We start from the raw sequence: 19472 nt of genomic DNA on the forward strand, positions 1-19472 counted from the left end.
GCAGTAGTCTCCTTTTTGTGGCTAAATTCTTCACTGACCCACTTGCAGGTGCAACCAGGTGCAGTAGTTTATGTGAAAACTAGATGAGAATACTGTAATATAGGGAGAGCAATGAGTCGAGTGAGGACAGGGAGTGAATTTGGAAAATGCTGGTAGGTCAAATTCAATTCTTTCTCTGTCCTTCCATGCCAGATATTTGAGTCGGAAGTGCCCTATAAGATCTTCTAAAATCTTAGCTGAAGGAGATGAGAATGATTGCCATGAAATGAAAAATTTTACTTTGACTCATGTCCTTTTGTGAAGTTTTGTCCTGGTTATTAATTGGCAGCAGCTTTTTCTTTATAGAGGGTAAGGTCCCCCAACCAGACAAAGAAAAAAAGGTTCAAACTTTTCCCAAGTGCAGACTAAAACTAGAGTCAGAAATGAACTCATTTTGTGTGTTTTCACACCACTTCTACTTCAGCGCTGGAACAGAACAAGGATATGTAGATATGTATGCCACTGAGAGGAAAAAAGTTGACGTTCGAACAGTTTCATGTTACAATCTATTTGAGACTCACAGAAAATGTGAGCTGATTCGTATTTCCCAGATAGCTAATTAGGTTTATTGTGGGAACAAAACCATTTGATTGGAGAAACATAAGTTGGAAAATATCTGTATTCGCTTAACTGGTAAAATAACTGTGGTTGTTCTCTTGCTTTTCTTTAGATGTGTGGCGGACTCTTCATGTCTTCTTGGTGTGCAGCATTAAGTTTGCTGTTACTGACATGCTTTGATTCTATCCTCTGCCTAATTACAAGTACCCAAAAGACAAATGGATATTCCCCCTTCTTTTTCAGAGACATTGGTTGTTTTTTTTTTTTTTCTTTTATCGAGAGGAAGGAAAACAAAATCTTTGTCAAAATAAGAACGCTAGAGTCTAACCTTATGGAAAATAAACAAGGTATGGAAATTAATCCTACCTTGGAATACTTAAATTGCTTTGAAAACTTGTGGCCTAGCTTTCACGTTGAGCATAAAATCCTCAAACTGTAAATCCTAACTATGTTTCTTATATTTTCTCCATTGAAGACCCTCAGAAAAATCTTTTAGTGATATCCTGACTGTGTTCATGTATGAGATATTCTCTCCTAAATTAAACACTGGCCTGGAATAGCATTAAAATAGCAAGAAAGAGAATATAAAGATATTGTTTGAATTAAGGGCAAATATGGACATTTCCTTTATTCTCTGCCAAAGTTTATTTGAGAACACTCAAAATATTAAAGATAGAACTAGGATTTTTTAAAAAGTATTTAATGAAAGACCTTGTTTACAGACATGTTCATGTTTGAGTTATTTTCTAGTGAAAATTACTGAAGAATACTTCTTTACTTTCCATAGAAAAGACCTACCCTTAATTTCTTTTTGATGCAATAACAACCCCTACATTTTTCAAGAAAGTATTTTATTGTAATTCAGTGCTTTTACATTTGTTGTTGTTACATCTTTTAAGAATGTGTATCAAGAACAGATTGCATTCTGTGCTAGTTTTGTGAATAAAAGGCTAGGAATTGTCGTTGAAACAAATCTTTCAAGTTTTCAATTTTCAAGGCTGGTCTCAAGATAGACTTGTGTTGTTTTAATTTTATGTTTGTGTATTTAATGCAGTTGCACCTTTTATATTTCAACCACTTTGCTAAAAATAAAAAAAAAATAATCCTCACAATAAACCTTTAGGTTTGGTACTGTTATTAAAATACTAGCATTGGTAGTGGCGGCTTGCCTCCAAATGGAAGTAGTGTTTGTATATATATTCAGTTTAGTAAATGGAAGAGGCATTTGTTTTTCAGAAGGTGGTGATTTCCTACATCTTAATAGGAAGTTTTATTTAGGATGCCCCGAGTGGAATGCCTGCAATCACAAATGCTTTTTTTATTTATGTCCATCTCTGCAGGTGGCAGAGGATACCCAAGTGGAAGAGTCCAACTTCCTTAGCTTTGGTGAAGAGATCTGGGAGTAAAGGCTTGACATTGCACATGGTACAGAATGGCATGTTTCTAGAACACGGAAGGTAAGGGCTTCATATGTGGGGTTTTTCCAACTAACTTATTCTTTGGCAATTTTGGCATTTAGTAAACATCAGGTTGCGTTTTGCTATGCAAAACAATCAAGAGCCAGTACTTTGCGCTGCAGCTCTACACTGTAAATTTGTATTACTGTTGGTCAAGGTTTGAGCACTGTGTTAGATTTGGAAAACATTTTAGAGTAAATATGGCGTTTGTAGAGACAGCAATGGTTAAGGTCATGAGGTAAAACATTAAAGGAATGTTTTAAACATTTTTACATGGCTCTCTTGGCTATGTGAAGTTTTTTGAGTCATCTATAGACAGTTTGCTTCTTTGTAACACCCATTACATGACTTCTTAATTCTGAGTCAGCAGTTACCTAAAGTCAGCAAGCATTTTTACTTGCACAAGATTGTAAACTCACAAGTAATGCTATATGTGCTGAGGATTAGGGAGTCGTGAGACTGCTCAAATAGTTAGTTTTGAATTGGGAAGTCTAAGAGGGCATAAAAGGCTGTGGTGGTTGTTGTTCTAAGCAGCTGTGTCCCAGAGAAAATGAGGAATATCATGGCAGCCTTAGAGGATGAGTTGAGCTGCTTCTTTGCTGCTGTGTAGTTGTAGAAAGAGGTCTGCTGAGAACAAAAATGCATTCGTTAAACAATTAGGATTTTCGCAAGATCGTGTATTGTAATGAAGATCTCACACATACACGAATTGCAAAGTTCAGGCTCCAAAGTAGACTACTGCACTATTGTTCCTTTCCTTAGGAAAGGCTGCTTCTTTTGCCAGCTCATATTGTGGTTTGCTGGTGTCATTAAACGCTCATTAATAGTGAAACCAAGCCTTGCAAATGTTTTCCACATTTGGACTGGGATTCAAGCCTCTGGACAATACAAAGACAGAGATGGCGCTTTCTCTCTAATGTTGCTGCAGTGGAAAAGTTTGTGTCACACATCCTGAAGTCACTTAACTGACTTAAATATGGAGAAGTAAGCTCTGTACTCAAGTGATCTATTATTAATAAAATATTCCTTATCAAGAGTACTGGTCACCTGTTTCATTCCTTTCCCATGATAAAGTAGCTTTCTCATTGGAAATAATGTCACAGATTGGCACAAATTAAATATTCTCAATGTCTTACATTCTTACTGCGTGCAAACTGAACACAGATGTGAACTGTAGGAAAGTGGCCAGATTTTCTGTCAATTTGGCAGACAGTATATGGAAAGCCTTACAGTAGCTGGCAATTTTGGGGACTGCAAAAAGGTCAGACATACTTTTATTACATAAATGTGTATAGCATTACCCTTAATAAGATTTTTCTTTTTCCTCCTCAACTGCTGTTTTAATTTGCAGTGAGGAAAGAGTGGAGAGTTCTATGCTATTTTGTTCTTTGTTTTTTTGTTGTGTGGTTTTTTTTTTAAACATATGTGTCACTTTTATTAAGCTACAAATGGTATTTTACATTGTAATAAAACAAAAGCAAATCTTATTTTATGCAGTTTACTGAGAAGACACATGAACAGAATTGAAATGTAAATTAGCACACAACACTGAGGAGTTTTATGGCATTTATATCACAATAAAACCAAGTAGTATGTATAGATTTGCAATGTAGCAAAACACTCTGCACAAATAAGATGCATTCAATGCCATCTGCATGAAGTTATATATCTGCAAGCCTTTGATTTTTTTTTTAATTTAGTCATGATAATAGTACGAATATGGAGTTGGTACAGTTCTCTTCAGGGAAGTTATTGAGGGTAAAATGGATTGTGGGTGAACATGCCAAGTGCTACGTGCAGAAAGGAGTGGTCTTTTAAAATCAATAAACATCACTTACTTTAAACCACTAATGATCTACATACATGTTTTGGGAATTACAACTTTATTATGTTTTAGTGAGATATTGGAACAACTTGTGGCTAAATCTGTCAGCGCAGTAGACCACAGTCTTGTTATTTTTCTGTTTTTCAAAGTAGAGCTTACACCAACATATAAGTGTTTAAATAACATTGAAACAGATCTGCACAGAAAACAATACCTCCCAGATTTTTTTCTTCTTTATAAATAATCCCTGTCGAAAAATCTAATAATGATTGAAAGGTCTATGAAAAGGAGCACTTAGAGGCGTATATCTAAAATAAAGTGATCTAAAGGTTACACATTTGCACTTTAGTTCTGGACACATATGCAATTGTTTAGATTGCATGGGGAAATCGTGCCTGTGAAGCACAAGCAGTGCTTGGGATCCCAGATAAAATTTTGAAGTTTTCATCTCAAACTATCCATGAAATACTTTCTTTCACAAAAAAAAAACACCAAACACACACACACGCATATGCTTTATTTTGTGCTTGAATGAGTTTCTGATGCTTCACAGTTATACTATCTAGTTTGTATTATCCTCAACTCCAGGGCCCTTCAAGTGTTTGTGTGTATTTGTGTGTGGTTGTTCATGGATAAACAAACAAGACCTGACTATTTCAAAGAGGTAAGCAATAAGAAGGGAGTGGGATTGTTTTTCAAGATGTGTAGGCCTATAAGTAATGAGATGAAAATAGAAACAATAAAGAGAAGACTGAGTGCCAGAAAATGTCTCAAAAATTTTTAACTATGGAGTTTGGAGAGCATGAGAACTGATACAACCTTATAGTCCAAGACATTTAGAACTCAATAGGCCTAAAGACCAGAAAATGGTCTTCAGAAAACAGTACAACCATGGAGGAGGACACATTTTGGTGATGTAATTTACTTCTCATGTATTTTCAGCATCTTTCACAGCTCTCTGGAGCATCCTTCTTTGGGCTACACCGGAATAGGTCTTCATTGGCTGCAGACACAACAGCTGATGCTTGCTCTCTCCAGACTAAGCTCATTTTCTTTTTCACATTACTCTTTTGGTAATATTTCCATTTTGATGGTAAGAGGCTCAAGAGTATTCTAAGCCTTCAAAGAACTCTGTTACTACTGTGGCAGTTTATACATGGTACAACTTGATTGGGAATCTGAGATTTGTTCTAGGAACATTAGCATTTGTATATTGTTATTATGTATAGAGATAGGATGAATTTTACAGCTATCATTCATCATGGTAGAGATCTGCCATCCCATAAATGGTCTGTCTGAAGCTATGGAGTTACTCATAGAAGAGTAGCAGGTATAAATCTTAAGTCTTTTTACTATCAAAAACATAGTTAAAAATGTAGTATTTTATTTTGTTGAACAAAATCTGGAACAATTCTTGTTTCATTGAAAAAGTATTTAATTAAGATTGATTTGAATTCAGACTTGCATCTGTACTTATCTTGATTATTAAAATATATCTGATGACCTTTCATTTCTATACCAAATGGATTTAAAGCAAATTACCGCGTGTGCCTCCACACGCTGCTGTTGCACATAACAGAACAATATGAGCTCCCTCTTGTGGTCGAAAAACACTTCTCATTCCCCAAACTGAATCAAGAGTACCTTCAACAAAGCAGCTAAAATATTTCAAAAGTTTCTTATGTAATTCCTGGACTTCATTAAAGGATAATTCCCGGATGCCCCTCAGTATTACCAAGAAAAGAGATTTAAAAGTGTGGCATAAAAAAGGGTAGCACTGGGGGTCATTCTAACCAGAAAGGAAAAGCTTCTCAATACATTGTGTTTAAAATCCTGAATAACCATGCCAGATATGCAAGCAGAGAGTTCTTAGTCTAACAGAACATATTTTTTAACCATTAACATCGAGACAAGGAGCATGTTTTCATTAAGATGGAAAGAATAATTAAACAACTTCTGGGCTGACAGACACTGTGAAATAAGCTACTCATTGTAGGCAAAGACTGAAAATTCTTAGAAAACTGTGGAGAAAAACAGTCTTCCCACACAAAAATAATAGTTAGGAAGTGACAACTTCATCAGTAGTACTATTTTACAGGTTTGCAGCCCAGAGCCTGTTTATAATTGTTTCTTGTTTAACAAGATTACTTTTGCTCCTGTTAATGAATCAGATAGAAAACAGTATAATGACACTGAAATTGTGGCTTATTTAGTCTGTACCTAATGCTCTTTCTTGAGGGAGTTAATGTCATGTGGCTCATGCCCTGTGTTTACAAAACAGTAGGAAATGGGAAACTTAGACTTGAACTAAAAGAGCATACAAACTTATAGACTCATATTGTGTCAAATAGATACTTACTTTGTTTTCTAATCTGTGATTTTTATTTTTAAATAGCTAAGTTGTTTATTTTTAGAAAAATGTTTGTCAGCTGGGGGACTAACGGTAAGTGGTATGTTGTTCTGTTTTCAGCGGTGCAATGATTATGGACACCTAATGGTTTTTATAATGACATCTTAAATGGTTTATTGTAGATTGTCCTCTTAACTATTTTAGATCACAACAAGAAATACCCAACATCAGCTTTTGCATCATATGATCAAGATCTTGCAAAGGATCTCTCCTAACTTGAGGAGTTAATAGATAGTAATTTTGTTGTCATCTGTGTGATAGCGTTAGTTTATCTGGGAAGTAATCCAGGAAAAACGAGGTCAGAAGGTATTTCCCTGAAAGGAGGTATATGTAGACAAGGTGACAATACACCTCCTCAGTGTTGAATGAAAGATGGATTGGGATTGTTCATTAATCTTTTACCAAATGTCATTTCTTTGGCAGAAGACAAAAGTTGCACAAGAGAGTTAGAGACCTTAGAAAGAACTGAAGAATAATCTAAGTAGGGGAAGGGAATAGGAAGACTTTATTTCCAAAGTGTAACTTAAGCCCATTTATAATTAGATTGAAAGCATGCTGGTATGATACCTTTATTCTAGACTAGATTCTCTTGCACAAGAGCATGGACTTGATTACATTCAGGAACAATTCAAGCCAGACTTTCAAAAGTTATCTGCTGGGTTTTTTTTGGTGGGATGACTTTAAGAACACTGGCTGCATGGAGATTAAGTGAGCAGTAGTGAATATTTCTGTTAAAAAAGAATAAAACATAGGAGCGTCTAATGATAGAGACAAGCCGGTTATCATAGTTTGAGAATTAACCTTACAAAGAGAAAAGATGGAGACAAATGAACAGCTCTGCTTTCTAGAGTGCAAATAACTTGTCAAGCTGTAGAAGAGAATGGTTTTGCCATTTATCAGATTGTCCTATTCTTTGAAATGCTTAAACCTTCTGTCAATCACTTTTGACCCACTTGTTTAGTTTTCAAACATTCTCTAGACTACCTGCAGGAGAAGAGCTTTAACAAATGGTGATTTCCTTTAAAGCATAGTTTACTTTAAGAAGCATTTTCCAATCCATATGTGATTATAAACTTTAAAGGAAAATAGGAAGATGAAAGTTTAACTGGAGAAACCCATTGGTAAGCATACTGATTTTTATGACTTTTTAATTGGAAAATGATAATTCTGTAGCTTTCCTAGAATAGCAGTTTTGTGGCAGATATGCTACAATTACTTTTTTAATTTACACATTTTTTTCATGTTTTTCCATTTGTTCTTTTGCTTTCTTTCTTACACTCTTCAGTTAATTTGGTTGTTTTTGTCTTTCTTTTCTTGCTCTTACTTCCTTAACTACAACACCATATGAAGCCAGAGAAAACCTCACTAGCTCATAGCGTTGCTTAGCAATGTCATGCATCTCTTGTTGTCTGTTATGAAGCCATGGTATCCTGGTCTTTCAACAAAGATTGCTACATCACTGCTTTGCTATAGGTCCAATTTTTTTCCCTGAGATTTCTGATAAGAGATGATGTGTCTAGACAGCATACATAAGAGATTACCTTCTATCCATTATAATATAATTAGACCAAGCCATACCAAAGCTCACCAAGATTTTATGTTTAAAAGGTCAACAGCTTTTATTCCATATTTCAAAGATAAGCACCTTACATTGTGCTTAATATGTAGAGTGCTGTGCCTGAAAGAAAAGGAACTTCAAAAGATTCCTCCTTCTATTATATCATTCAAAATAGACATTTGATACTGTAATACGTCCATTTTAACTTCTGTGATTCATGGAGCTAGAGATAAAAATAGGTCAGCTATGCCCCTACTGGTACAGGATTATTCCCTGAAATATATTTTCTATTTCTAAGTCCAGAGTAGATTTAACTATCTCAAGTGAGGATTTACATTTATTAAACTGAAGGGCTGTTCTTTGGTGGTCTAATATATTATCATTTATTATTTGTATTATGGCAGAAATTGGAGAGCTCAACTGAAATTAGGATCCCACTGTGCAAGGTACTCCATGAACACATAGCATGAAGTAATTTTTCCCCTGAAGGGTTTACAGTTTAAATAGATAAAACAAAGACTGAGAAAGTGGCCGTACCAATATCCCCATTTTAGTAAAGCACAACTAAAGCAATGAGAGATGAGCTGCTCCTGGGCTTGCTGATAATATGTATAACAGACCTGATAAGTGAGTCCAGAGCTGCTGCATTCTAGCCTTGTGCATTACCTAGAAACAGGTTTTTGTGATTGAAGTCAGCTGTCCTTGGAGGATTTGACTACTAGATTATTTTTTTCTATAATCTCTTGCCTGTTTTGGGGTTTATAAAATTCACAAGATTACTCTGAATTATGCAATTTCCAGTGTTGAATAGTCCTGCTCATTGACTATGCCACTCAAACATCTCAAGAAACTTATCAGGCAACCCACTTTTTTAGATCTCCTCCTATTGTTCACCAAAATGTACTTGTTGAGTTTTTCCTTTTTATTTTTCCCCTTTCTCTGTCAGGTCATTTCTTACTCTTCTCTGAGTTCATTATATTTTTCTTTAGCTTTGTAATTCAGAATTCCCAGAATTGAATGCAGTATCACTGATCAGTTTTGCCAAAGTTCTACAAAATAGAGAAGCTGGCTTTAGTTTTTCCAAGTAATCACTGTCTGGCATATTCTATAACTGGAAATATTTCTCCTTGCAAATATTTATCTGCCTGGTAAAGATCAGTAAGGCAAATCTAAACTAAAACAATAGGGCATGGTTCTGAACAGCTTAGTGTTATAAAGCTAGCATGTCAAGTTTGCAGACTTTTAAAAACAAACTGTTGTGGTTTAACCCCAGACGGCAGCTAAGCAGCACACAGCAGCTCACTCACTCTCCCTCGGCGGGATGGGGGAGAGTGTCGGAAGGGTAAAAGGGAGAAAACTTGTGGGTTAAGATAAAGACAGTTTAATAAGTAGAGCGAAAGCCACATGCACAAGGAAAGCAAAAATAAGGAATTTGTTCACTACTTCCCATCGGCAGGCAGGTGTTCAGCCATCTCCAGGAAAGCTGGGCTCCATCATGTATAATAGTTACTTGGGAAGACAAATGCCATTACTCTGAATGTCCCGCCTTCCTTCTTCTTCCCCCAGCTTTTATTGCTGAGCATGACATCGTATGGTACGGAACATCCCTTTGGTTGGTTGGGGTCAACTGCCCCTGCGGTGTTCCCTCCCAACTTCTTGTGCACTCCCAGCCTACTCACTGGCGGGGTGGTTTGAGGAGCAGAAAAGACCTTGACTCTGTGTAAGCACTGGTCAGCAATAATGAAAATATCCCTGTATTATCAACACAGTTTTCAGCACAAATCCAAAACCTAGCCCCATACTAGCTACTATGAAGAAAATTAACTCTATCCCAGCCAAAACCAGCACACAAACTTATTTCTTTTTGGCCACCATAGTTGAGAGTATCTCTTCAGTACTACAGATAAGTCTTGTTTTGCTGACGTGTTTTGCTTATTAGGCTTTTATAGCAGGATAGTGATGTATTCTGGGACATAATGATCTGTATCATTGCTTGTCTGACAGTGGATTTTGAGACATACCTGAAAAGTTCCTTCTTAAACATATTTAAGAATATCTTTTCAATAAGAGGAAGGTAGTGTTATGTATGCCCATGCTGTGGTAACTGATTGGGAGGTAAGGGCTTACCAACATTCTGCTCCTTATTCTATCTGGAAAAGCAGGATAAAAATTGAATTGGGAATATATATTGAGAGCACAATTCGTATGCTGAATGTTCTCAGACCTAAACTAGGAAACAGTTGAGGAATGTCCATTGAGATTTGGCTGTTTTACAGTGATTTCATGGTTGCTTCGTGTTGTGATTGATGCCTTCAGTCGACTAGTGTGTGAGGTTGTTGAACATGCTTTTCATCAAGGACATGCAGCTTGCCATTTATGGACCTAATGTGGTAGCAGCCATACAGGACAGGGTGTTACTGCCAGTAGGCTGTGGGTAGTGGGCACAGAATTAACCATTTCAGAAGTCAAGTTGGGAGGACTAGAACAGAAGTTTCATTGGTGATTGTTGTTTTTACTAGGAAAAATGTAAGTAGTAAATTAAATAAATTTTCCTCCTGCTAAACAATGATTTATGGAATTTTTTTCAACATTATAGTAAAAAGGCTTTAATGTATACTACCCGTCTGTTTTTATCTTCAAGTCATCTACACTTCCTCTTACCTTCTTGCAGCATTTTGCAAACCTTTCTTCGCAGATCCTAAGCCTTCGAATAAAATCAGACTTACCATTATTAGATCTAATATGCAAATTGCAATGGTCATAGTTGGCTTTTTCACATTCAATACAATTTTCTTAAGTATTTTCATAAATAAAAATGTGAGGAGGAAATCAGAATTATTTGGAATGAAAGTCAAAATATTTCTTTAGGATATTCCCAAGTGAGATCTCTGCCATATCAAAATTTTGGAATACAAGTTTTCAATTTCCAAGTAACTTCACAGTGACAAAAGAAACTAACAAAATATGGAACAGAACATCCCTTCTGAGGTATTCCTAACCATATTATATGCACTTTCCACGCGCTACCCTTTTTTCCTCATCAGTTGCTGAAAATACTTCCAGCAACTCTCCCCAAGTATAATATTCCTTGCAGGGTGGCAATGCCGTGAAAGGGAGTCTATTCATGTCTCTATTAATTTTTTTCTTTTCTCAGTTTGGACTAATACATCTACCCCCTCTCACCCAACCAACGATGTATTTTCTGATTTAACATTGAAGACAACAGGAGAGAAAATGGCAGCAGATTTCAATATGTTAGCAGCAGAAAGAATGCTAACAGCTCACTATTTTGGGGAAAAATAGAAGCCAGTGTCTTCAGGCTCAGACATCTGTTTCGTACAATTTGCCAAGAAATGCCATAGCTGTGAGCTCTAGTATCATTAATTAGCATAATATAGCTAGTATTGAAGTGATTGTTTTAAAAGATTAAAGAAAATACATTGTATGTGTATTTCGTGTTTTCTCATACGCTGCTAAGTTTTCATTATTCTTCTTCACAATTGCCACTACTGACTTATTTAATCATTTGTTTGTTTTGCTCAGAACTGATGATGCTATAATGATACTATGCTGTGCATCTTCTTAATCTATAACAAACTACTGAAAGGCAATTAGTGCTGTCAGGCACACTAAGCAGCCACTGATGCAAACTTTTGTTCTACAGCATACTTTGTTGTTCAGCCAGCTTTATCCAAGACCATGGTGCCCTCCAGCCAGCAATGAATCAGTAACTAACACAACACAACTGTTGTACCAACTGTGCAAGTTAAGCAAGGAAGTGATTGCTTTTGTCGGTGTTTTAGTTCCTTATACTCTTTACTCTGCCTACAGCAGAGGCTTTACAATTTAGGTTGGTCCTGGAGCAGCTGCTGTGTGCAGCTCAGCCACAGAACAGGAAAAAGGTGTAGAGTCTAAAATGGACATACAATATTTATTATGTGTATGGGTTGGCTTTTATTCTTAGAGTGCCTTGTTTTCCTGCTCTTCTCATTCCTGGAGTAGTGCCTCAGATGCAAAACAAAATTGCTGCAGTTGAGAGATACACAATCGAGTCTAGCGTATCAAGGGTTATTCTTGCTGCATTGCATTTCATGTCTTCCTCTTCTACCCCTTGTTTGTGGGTATATGTATAATCTGCTTAGTTCAGGCAATCCACCTATGTGTTATATGTTGCCCCCATAATCCTGCCTCCTGCTTCGTGGGTTAGTCAGATTTTAAGGGTCAGTTAGAAATTCAATGTTAACTGACTTAAATTCTTTTTATTTTACTAAGCACGTTGCTGGTGCATAAAGGCCATAATGAAGAAATCAAATTGAATCTTCACTGAGGCCTTGAAGAGTTGACTAGCCTGTGTTATTAAAAATAATGCAAAAAATATTTCATTTCCTTTTTTTAATCTTGTATTTTATAGCCTTATTTTTTTAATTCTAACGTGAAAAATGTATTTAATCACAACAGTTATTTTCAGTAGGCAGCAGATACTGCGGCAACAGTGAAACCCTAGTTGATTATCTTACTGGACAGTACCTGTCATTGCTTGTAAGTTGTTTAGTACTTTTCAAATATAGCCAGGTCTTTATATTACTGTTTTAACTTACGTAGGATATAGGAAATTACAAATATTGTAATGTGTCTTAAAATCAGGTCAAAGGGAGATGTATCTTTTTTTTTTTCCCAATGGAATTTGAAAATGTGCATGATCTGTCCTACCGATGTCAGGAGTTACACCATATAAAAATATTAATTTAAACATCAGCATTAGAAAAGCACCCTGCTTGCTTGAGGACATATTTTTATTTTCATGAAACCTAGACCATGAATTTTAAGCTGATTATGCAGGTTTACTAGTCTAACTTCCTGTGTAGACATACTCAAGGTTACAGCTTCGTGTTACAGCTGAGTTAATATAAAATCATGCTGTTATCAAAATGGTGATTGGATTCAGCTGCTGCTGCTTGATCAGCTGTAAGGAAGACAGACATAAGAGTATGATATGAGCTGGGCTGGAGCAGAACATCCTTCGTAGACCATGGTGAGCTTTAGAGTAGTTGAGCTGTAACTTCAAACTTTCTTCTTATTCTGAGATGGGTGTGCTGCTTTCATTTTGCTGTTGTTATTCAAAAACCTTCCTGTGTGGCACAGGAAAAAAAAATAAAAATTCATGGAAACAATTATAGTTTATAGCTGATTGTATGCCTCTGTTGGTAAGAATAACAATTCTTCCTCAGGTGGTTAAGGCCTACAATTACTTATAACTTGCTACTAACAGAACTTAAGAATTCGTACCAAGTACTGGCAGACATGGTAATAAGGGTTCTTGTAACCACCAAAATGAGAGAGAAAGAATGATCCGAAGATGGGGTATTTGGGAGATCCTGACTAAGTGTTGTCTATATAGACCATACACAGATATATATATATATATAGAGAGAGAGCATGCTACGGATTTTCTGTGTTTTTCTGCGCAAATATAGTGTATTTCTCTGTCTTTCTGTATTACTGAAGGATTTATAAAATATCACATAATGGGACCCTCAATGGGTGAGATGAAAATAATCAAACAAAATAGAAAGTTGTCTAGATTGTTTTTCTGAATTGTTAGAAAGATAACCTAACCATTACATATTTAAATATGTGTCTATACAAGGGGTGTGCATATATCCTTGTCCTTGACTACTTGACACTTCCCATCCCTGGAAGTGTTCAGGGCCAGGCTGGATGGGGCTTTTGAACAACCTGGTCTAGTGGGAGGTGTCACTACCCATGGCAGGGGAGTTGGAACTAGATGATCTTTAAGGTCCCTTCCAACCCAAACCGTTCTATGATTCTATGAAATAGTGATGATGTGTGAAACGCATTGGAGAAAGAAACCATAGGCTATGATAGCTGTATTAATAAATTTGAAAGAAAAAAAAATAAATAGGGAAATAATATCTATTTTTTTCCAAAAGGATTGAAAGCTATTTTGTACATAATAGTTCTGGTGGAAGTATCAGCCAAGCTACTTTCTTGAAGTCTTAGTGGTCAGGCTATAAATCATTAGATGGAATTTTCCATTCACAGTAATATAATTAAGTTGCATTTGAACATTTTATTACATGAAGACATGCAACTGAGTGGGATTCGTCAAGAGTCTTTGCAGTTAGCTCACATAAAGAAGTTATTTCTCTTTTGGCCCATCATCAGGTCTGAGTATAGTGTCAGACATCTGATTAACACAGAAAATCATAGGCTTGCTGAATCATTTGATATTTCTTGGAGAATAAAGGGGACTATAAAAGAGAACATGAATAATTCATATACAGGACTATCCAAAGTAATTTTCTGATGATGTGGTTTCTCCCCCCTTTCTGAAATGAACTTTTCTTTTAAAAGCCAGTGTGATAAAAGTGCATTTCTGTAGTGCGGAGACGTCTTCCTTTTCAAATGTTTATCTTATAAAGCAGAAGTGTCACAAATGTTGAAAATAGGAAGAAGAGAGACAAAAATAAATTGGAATTTCTTTACCACAGAGAACTGTAGGGTGTGAAAATAAACCGACTTGTTATTTCAGGAGATTTAGTCATAACAGCAGAAAACTATACTTTCGGTGGAGGGTACAACTAATTTTTAAGAGCATCACCCTGTCACAAAATGTAAACTGTGAACTTGGCGTGGTATTTTCCTTCCGCGGAGTGCTTGGGAGGAGATGAAAAATAGAATCCTCCCCAGTCTGCTTCATTGCCACAGCTACATTTAATGGGCTGTGCTGGGGTGCTAAGAAATACAATCTGGAAAATTTTGCTCTAGTGGTTTAACATGTTAAAGTCCTGAGTGTTTTTTCTGCTGACTATCTCATCTCTAGGTTACCATCTCCATTTAAGTGTTAGCAGACAAAAAGGCTTAAGCAGATTAAGTCTCTTACTATCCTTACCCTTCCTATTTTCCAGGATCTCCCTGATTTTTGAGTCTGTATAGCCTTATTCCAACCCTTTTTACTGTTATCACGTGAAGTGCTTATGCACAATAGAGGCTTGAGCCTCCCTAAACAAAGGTTCCTGGCAAGCAATAGAAATTGTTATCTCTGGAGAAAAATAATAATCTTGTTTTGTAATATCCAGTGCAATGGAATAGGCTTTTGTGATGAATTAGCAGAGCAATCTGGGAATACTGGAGAGTGAGGAAGAGAATCTGCTGCTTTGCTTCTGTTTGAGGATGGTAGCTGGAAAAAGGTGCCATCTTGACTGTTGGAATAGTGCAACATCTGGTGAGGATTACAGATGAAAAACTGGTACCTGGATAAAAAAAATAGAAGGAAAATAAGTAAAATGAGGAGAAGGCGATATAGGGGTAACTACGCTTGAGGTTGTGAGGAAGATGATGTGTAAAAGCCCTGTGAGTGGGTTATGCTCATGCAGCTGTGATGTATTTGCTCATATGTGCTGAAGCCAGTTTGATAGCTTGTTGTGTTCATTGAAGATACAGGATTTGAGTCCTCCATTCTTGTCATCCTTTATAAAATAATCTTCTCTTATAGAGCTTTTTTTCTGCTTCTACTTTTCTGTGTAGATTCAAATTGTACTCATTATATTTCCATAGTATTGTTGGAGTTATCTTAGTACAAATACACATTTGTAGTACAGATTATTTCCACGTGGAAAGGAGAAAAAACCCCACTGTGGTCGGTTGAAGGTGCCGTTAAAACAATACAAGAGTATCTGCACTGGGGCTGAACTGTGTTGTGCCTGTCTCATTTGGGGATGTAATGCCTTAACCTAACAGTTACACTGAAAACCATGACTAACTCATGGAATCCAATTTAAAAAATCAACAACAGTATAGCACTTGAGTGAGTGATAATAGTGACTTGGAAGGGGCTTGAGTCAAAGACATTGCACTGGCAGTGCCTGCAGCACTTCCTACTAAAGTGATGGAATAAAAAGCATGTGAGAGAGCATCACAGCACACTGTAAAATGTAATTAGATACAGGTGTATAAGTAAATGGGTAGGTTGACTTGTGGCTCATTTGTTTCCAGTAGTAACAAAAGGTTTCTCTAGTGATTATCCTGAAGCTGGATTCTCATATAAAACTTGGGAGCTTTATATATATGTATGTATTTCATCTTGCGTTATTAGTCAGAAGCCTCTGGAAAGAGTCAGAAACCATAAAACAGCTTCTGCTGTGACCAGGGGAATTTTTAACCCTTTTGGGAAAACCACACAAAACAGAAAGGCAAATCCTGATTTTGAGGGGGTGGGTGGTGGGAGATAGAAACAGGAGAGCAGAAGGTACTCAAGTTTTTGTTGTTGTTTGTTTTGTTCATTTTTTCATTGGGTCTATTGATAAAAAGCTCAAAGGCTGCTTGCCAGTGACCTCAGTCCTGTTCATATGACCAGGGGAATGCAGGCGGGAAGCTAAAGCTTGCGTTTAGTCAGTGATCTGTGAATAACCCTCAGTCCCTTAATGACGTGAGAGGAGCCTCCAAAGGGAGACGGTGAGTCAGAGAGAAGGAGGCACAGAGATTGCTTGAACAACCATTAGCACGTCATTGGTAATCCCAGCGACACCTTTCATATCCCTGGCGTTTGTCTCAATGCACTCTACTGAAGGCTGGTACTATGTTTTATTTAAGGCTTTCTCACTGCCTTCTGGAGATGTGTGTGTTACTGTAGCCTGACTGATTGGATGGCTGTTATGTTTACTAACACTCTGAGATCCTGCAAGAGAGGGGAATCTGTGGAATTTCTACCATGGCTGAATACCCCCGGAATGAATCTGCATTTTATATTAGACACAAGGAGCTGAGAGGGTATCCAAATCACCACGCAAATGAAAGAAATCTTTTATAGAACATTTAAGTTGCCACACTGCAGAACAAAAAGTTACCTTGAAGTAGTATTACCCAGCTATGCTTCTGCCTGCTTGTTGTCATCTAGTAAGAATCTTGTGGTAATATACTGTGTATACTGGTGAGGAATGCTAATCTTATGCGTTTTGCATCTCTGCTGAGCGTTTGTGTTCATCTGAAAAGCTGCCTAGAAGCTGGACAAAGGAAAGATCAAGCCAAAAGCTTTTCAGAGGAATAAGGGCAGAGACCCTTTTGCGATAATGCTTCTTCATCATTCAGAAGAAATATAGTATCTGGGGAGAAGCAGGGGGAAGTGCCAACACAGGAACAAAAGTTGCCACAGGGTGAAGGTGGCTGTTTTAAGAGGCGAAGTTTATGATGTGGTTCCATAGCTCTTAAGGTTGATCAGAATTGCGGCTCATACAGTCCTTTCCCAACCATCTGTCCCTCATTGATGCTTCTGACTGCATGGTTCAGCTTTCCATTTAGTCACCACTTCAATGGTTGACCCTGAGTAAGTACTCTCCTTAATGACTCAGTTTCTTCGTTTGTCAAATGCCATGCTAGTAATCATGGAAATAACATACCTAGCATTCACCTGAATCTTAAAATACTAAAGTTGTTTTCACCTTGTAGATTTTTACAGAAAGTTTCAGACTTCCATCTGCAATTTTTAGTTCTCTTTTGCAAAAAAAAAAAAAGAATGAATACCCACAGCATTTCAGCTAAATACTCTAGTTGTGGCCACTTGTAATTTTTATGTGAGTCTTCTGCTGATAGTGCCTCCAAGGAGATAAGTTTGCTGCCTGTAGCTAAGTTTTCCTTGGACTGCAATTCCTATGACCCGTGGCAGGTGACCATTCTTCTCATACACTGGTCTTCTAATGTTTATCAGTGGTTGTGTTGCATAAGAGGAGAGAACATCTGAGCTGGGAAGCAGAAGGCACTATAGTAGCATTAGCAAATACAATATTCAAACTTATGCAACAAAAATCTGAGGTTTTTCTAGGAAGATATTCCATTTTTCAATCACTCTATTTTCTCCAAAGAAGATAAATATAACTGTGATACTTTCTCTAAAAGAAACAACCAAGCATTTCCTCCCCAAAGGGAGCGAATACCAGAATTTCTATTAATAAAAGCTGCAGAAGTTTGGAGAAACTATGGAAGTCTTTATAAGGAATAACCTTAAGCAGGTCTGCGCTTTCCTTAAGGGACTATTCTGACAGTTGGATCTCAACTCGTGTTTCCTTTCTTACAGCTTCAGTACTCAGAATATTGGCTGAGGAGGGGATGATGTAGGAACAACTGTAGCAGCTATACACTACCCAAAGATTCCTCTGTGCTGAACAACAGAAAAGCTTTAGTAATAACACTGGTAGTACAAAACTAGAAAAAGTACCTTGTTTTTTATATTAAGGAAGCACCTCTTCCTATAAGTTTTTATCACTCTTGCATGACACACATTTTTCTTCTTATAGTTTAAATAGATTCTAAAAATCTTTTTTGTCTTTCTCTCTTTATCATGAGTCAAAATTGCTAATTTAATGTGTATGAAAAACTTGGATTATCCAGCCTGTGCTAAACATAGCTACTGAACATTTGCCACATGTCAGAACTTTGCAAATGTTGTTTGTGGAATTATTTATATTGACTACATTGGAAGCATGGGTGATTAGCAATGATTACCACAGTAGTTTGCGAAGACTTACAGATGGAACTCCCACTATCCTTTATGGACAGAACTTCTTGATATGTATAAGCTTAAACTTGGCATTCAGCACATCTTTTAAAGGATGGCAACTGAGAAATGCAAAAGTGGGCATAGTGTGGAGTTCAGAACAAAAGGTATAAAGAAGCAATGAGAATGACTGCAAATTTGTTGTCAGATGGTACCCATAGGCTTCCTTTAATTTCCAGTGACTAAATTTTGAGTACAAGTATGGCATCTTTGTTTCTTGCAAAATAAAGTGGTTATTATGGTTCTCGTCCTGAGCCAGGGGAATTAGTTAATGTTAACATCGACTGTTGAAAAAACTCAAGAACTATGTATGTTCTTATAGTAGTCTGGTACACTGTATTCTACAACGTTCTGTAATAACTTTAGGGAAATGGCTATTGTGCAATGCAATCAGCATTTCTGGTCATTTGCTTTGATTCTTCCTAAACAGTGAAAATGTTCTGGGACGTTTGAGAACTTTGTGGTGCCAGGAGTAAGTGCAAAATGCTTCAAAGAGAAAATTGTCTGTTTTGCAATGTGGCAAGAATAAGTGTCCTCGTTAACTGAATGGCTTCCTTGGTTTTGTCTTCACCTATAATTTGTGAAACCTACATTTTCTGGCTTTGACAATTATAGCCAGTGAAATATGTAAGTTGTTTAAATTAAAATGAACAAACATTTTTTGCCTAAAAATTAACAAAGTGTCATTATTTACTATTCACATTGCAATAATTCCTTTGTTTGGAGAAACTACTTCTTTTAATTTTTAAGAATTCTGCATCCTTTGATGCAGAAATACAGTTCGAACAAATGTCCGTGTTAACTAAAATCCTGCTTCTATCCTATTGAAGATAATGCAACTGAATATCAATTGCACTTAATTAATTAGTTTAACTTTACAGCAGTTTACAAATAATCCCCATGAGTTTTGTTGCTGCCTACTTGCTTGTCTGTACTTATTATTATGCTCACTGAAAAGCATAAACATAATTAAAATGCTTTCCTAGACTTTTTTACCTCCTACGTCGGAATGTCTACTTTGTTTTCATGCCGCTTCGTAAGACAATCTGTATTAA

This window comes from Chroicocephalus ridibundus, chromosome 4 (genome assembly GCF_963924245.1).
Source record: "Chroicocephalus ridibundus chromosome 4, bChrRid1.1, whole genome shotgun sequence".
Classification (NCBI taxonomy): domain Eukaryota; kingdom Metazoa; phylum Chordata; class Aves; order Charadriiformes; family Laridae; genus Chroicocephalus; species Chroicocephalus ridibundus.